At 31.0% G+C, this 4,200-nt stretch overlaps 5 non-coding genes across 5 annotated transcripts; all 5 read left to right on the forward strand.

The window, feature by feature from the left end:
- The first annotated feature begins 1,397 nt into the window (after positions 1 to 1,397).
- On the forward strand, positions 1,398 to 1,468 carry J4E84_011139. The gene has a single exon. It is a non-coding gene; the product is annotated as a tRNA-Thr (tRNA).
- Positions 1,469 to 1,901: 433 nt separating this feature from the next.
- J4E84_011140 lies at positions 1,902 to 1,974 on the forward strand. Its single transcript has one exon. It is a non-coding gene; the product is annotated as a tRNA-Met (tRNA).
- A 97-nt stretch (positions 1,975 to 2,071) lies between these two features.
- J4E84_011141 lies at positions 2,072 to 2,144 on the forward strand. Its single transcript has one exon. It is a non-coding gene; the product is annotated as a tRNA-Glu (tRNA).
- A 32-nt stretch (positions 2,145 to 2,176) lies between these two features.
- Positions 2,177 to 2,248, forward strand: J4E84_011142. Its single transcript has one exon. It is a non-coding gene; the product is annotated as a tRNA-Ala (tRNA).
- Positions 2,249 to 3,446: 1,198 nt separating this feature from the next.
- On the forward strand, positions 3,447 to 3,519 carry J4E84_011143. The gene has a single exon. It is a non-coding gene; the product is annotated as a tRNA-Phe (tRNA).
- The last annotated feature ends 681 nt before the right edge of the window (positions 3,520 to 4,200 follow it).

Genomic DNA, 4,200 nt, shown 5'->3' on the forward strand with positions numbered 1-4,200 from the left:
ATAGGGTATAATTTAACAGGTTTTAGGGAATAAGGTAGTTGAGCGACAAAATTGAAACACCTTTACTCTGGTTGTTATATCAGTAGAATAGGTTACATTTGTGTAACTGACGTCTGAATGTAATCCATAAAAGGAGGGAGATTATATCAAGCTCAGGAGACAATGGCTAGCAGATGGTTTATGCGGGGCACAGATCCCATAAAGAGTACCTGGGAGTATCCAAATTTATTTTTGTAATATGCTATACGCAAATTATATAGGGCTTTTATTAAATAATTGCCTTGTATATTTTAATTTTTTAATTACTATATTTAGTTTGTTATTTTTTATATTTACCATTTTTTTTTGTTAAGAAAAAAAATGGTATCTATAACTAATTCAGTTATATTTCTATTTAAGTTAGAACTAAAACAATTTAATATAAGTAAGATTTTACCTATGTGGAAAATAGGTGTATATATAGTATTAATAATTACTATCTAATGGTAAAACAAGATGTAATTATAACACTATTAGTTATTTTTTTTACAGAATATCTGTATAAGAAATGATGTTGATATATACTTCCAAAGTTTAATGGCTTAATCTTGCTTTACTGTTTGACATACACGTCTATCAGTTGCGTAAGCAGGGCATAAAGACCGCAAGACGCAGTAAGGAAAGGTCTTGTATTATTGAAAAAGCTACGCTGGGGATAACAGGCTAATTGCGCCAGAGAGTACAAATTGAGTGCGCAGTTTGGCACCTCGATGTCGGCTTAGCTCATCCACATGAATGCAGGAATCATGAAGGGTACGACTGTTCGTCGATTAAAGAGCTACACGAGCTGGGTTAAATACGTCGTGAGACAGTATGGTTTCTATCTTCTAGAGGAAATTGGAGTAAAATAAGGATAGCCCCTTCGTACGAAAGGAGTTGGGTATGGTAACCTATGGTTTACCTGTTGTTTATGCGCTTAATATTAACCAGATAAATTACGGCAAGAATAGGTTCTCCTTACTAACTAGTTAATGGGTAACTACAGAAGAAGGAGAGTAATATAGATAGATTCAATGTGAATCTATTACCTATTTGAGCTATAGAGGGTAATACTTTTATACTCAAGTATTTATACATAGTATAGGCATGGCAGGAAAGCTATGTTAGTTAAGATAAGTGCTGAATGCATCTAGGCACGAAGCTTACCTTAGGATACTCTTAGAAACGTAGTATAACATTACGAATCCCATTTTTCATAGGGTTAGTGCTAGAATAGTAGCAACAGTTAACTCTAGTTCTAACAACATGGTTAAGGGGTTATAGGCTTTGGCTGAAAGGGCTTTGATGTTCTTAGGTATAAAGTACTAATTTTTATCATTAACTAAATAACATACTTATCATTAAAAATACTTTATTTAGCCTGGTTTGCATAATAGTAATGCACCCGTTTTGTAATCGGAAGATATGAGTGCAATTCTCGTACTGGGCTATTTAGATATTTTCCTTCCCCATAAGCTTGCGGTTGTTTGTTTTTCTTTTGCTTAACTTTTTTTTCGTTTCTTTTTTTTCTGTTTGTTTATTTTTTTTTTTCATAACCCCCCCCCCTCTCTTCTGCTTTTTTTATTTATATAAATAAAAAAAAAAGCTGGAGAGGGGGTCCAAACGAAAAAAAAAGAAACTATAGCAATAAACCATTGAGATAAAAAAAAAATTAGCCCTCCAGTCTCTTTTAACCTTTTTTTTTATATATAGGATATATCAAACAAAAAAGTAAGAAGAAAAAGGGGTTGTAAAATTTTTTTTTACATAGGATATGTGTAAAAAAAAAATTACTGGCAAATATGAACGCGGATTGATGTAATAGTAACATACCTGGCTCATGACCAGTAAATAGAGGTGCAAGTCCTTTGTCCGCATAGTTAAAGGCTATAGCTTAATAGGTAAAGCAAGCTGCTCATAACAGCTCAGATGAGTGTTCAAATCATTCTGGCCTTATAGGGAAATAAATATATTGTTACTTTTACATAGTATTTAAATACTGTTTTTTTTTACTCTTATATTTTGCGGTTTTAAGCATTTATATAAAATCTAAGGCCCAATAGTCAAGTGGTTAAGACGTAACATTTTCACTGTTAAATGCGCGGGTTCAAACCCCGCTTGGGCTTACTTTATAAGTTATTTTTATGTATTAACTTAAGGGGATATAGTTTAATTGGTAAAACTGCGATTTTGCATATCGTTATTTTAGGATCGAGTCCTAATATCTCCATTAATGTTTAAAGAGACTAGGCTCGAGAAGCTCTTTATTAAAATTGAAAGTTTAAACTAGCCCCCTAAAAAAATGTTTACATCCTTTAGGATGTAAAATTTTTTTAACCCTGTACGGGGGCTGGGCGGGGACTTGTCCACGCCTTGGGGCAAGGCTCGGACCCTCCCCCCCCCCTTTACAGGGGGGGGGCCGGGACTAGTGAAATTACAATTTGATTTTTATTGTAAATAAAGTGCAACTCTTTATTAAACTAATGAAAAGAAGAATAAACATAGTAAAAATCTCCGGAGGCGGGTTTAACCTTTTTGTCCTTAAAAAGATGTTACTATCCTGCTTTCATGTTTTACTACCTTCAACCTTATCAATGGAGGGTTGACGTACATTAGGTTTTTGTCTCTTATCTATATCCGGTGCTTTACTTACTATTTTTAATATAGATATGGTTTATGGGTGTCTCTCTTTACTGTTTGTTTATTTTTTTTCATTGAAAAAAAAGAAACTATTTCAAAAGGGAGAAAGTAGTTTATTTATGTTAGAGGTATACGTACTAAATACAGTACCAGTTATAACTTATTTGGATGTGATTTCTGATAGGGATAAGATTTTAAATGAAAATAGAGGAAAATCAGGTATATACAGGTGAACTAATGTACATAGTAAAAAATCTTATGTGGGAAGCTCAACCAATTTAACTAGAAGATTTCTGTATTATCTTAATACTAATTATATGCTTAGTTAGAAGAGTAAATCTAAAATATATTCTTCTTTATTAAAACATTGGCTGGATACAACGCTTTTACATTGGACATTTTAGAGTATTGTGAAAAAGAAGAGCTTATTACTAGAGAGCAGTATTATATTGATAAACTAAGTCCTTCATATAACATCTTAAAAATAGCAGGTTCGTCTTTAGGATTTACACATTCAGAAAAAACAAAAAGTATTATGAGTATCAATAACACCAAAGAAAAACATCCTTTTTTTGGTAAAAAACATAGTGAAATTTCAAGAGCAAATAGGATACTTAATTCAAAAACTGCTTTAGCTGTGGATAGTATAGATACTATAAACGGAGAAGTAAAAAGTTTTAGATCTAATTCTGAAGCAGCTAGATTTTTTAACATAAGTGAATGATCCATACGTAGTTATAAGAAAAGTGGTACGTTATATTTAAACAGATATATAATTAAAAAAAAAAGCTTGAGAAGCTCAATTGGCCGAGCGGAGCTTTGAAGATGCTTAGGTTATAAGTTCGAATCTTATCTCAGGCAATAGCTTATTTTTACATTTAGTAAATTTATCGGCTTTGTTTATTATCTACATTTTTTAAGTAGAAACACAAATACTTACTATAGAGCGGAACTCTTAAGATGTTTAGGTTATAAGTTCAAATCTTATCTCGAGCATATTATTTAAACAGTAGTATTCGTTTATTATAAAAGATAAATTAAAAACGGTATACAGCTTACTAATTATTTAATTTTTATGATGAATGAAAATACTACTAAATTTAGGTTATTTAAGGTGTATTTAGCTATTTTATATAGTATTATACATTTAGGGTGAATTAACTTATTTTCCTTAATTTTCTTTTGCTCTAATGTTTATTGCTATCCCGAAGGGATCCCCAGCTTTTTTTTTAATTTATATAAATAAAAAAAAAAAGCAGGGGATACCTGAGGGCATCCCCTAATTTTTTTTTCTAATAATTTCATAGAAATTATGTCGAAAAAAAATAAAAGGGGATAGTTTCTTTTTTTTCTGTTTGTTTATTTTTTTTTTAATAAAAAAAAAATAAACAAACAGTATTAAAAATGGGTATGCTGAAATCGGTAGACAGGTCCCGCTTAGGACGGGGTGAAATTAATTCATATAAGTTCGACTCTTATTACCCATAAATAGTATAATAACGTATTATTCTATAAAATTTACATATTTTAATTTATTTTTTT

Source organism: Alternaria hordeiaustralica (genome assembly GCF_023758085.1).
Source record: "Alternaria hordeiaustralica strain BMP 2776 chromosome Unknown scaffold_100, whole genome shotgun sequence".
NCBI lineage: Eukaryota > Fungi > Ascomycota > Dothideomycetes > Pleosporales > Pleosporaceae > Alternaria > Alternaria hordeiaustralica.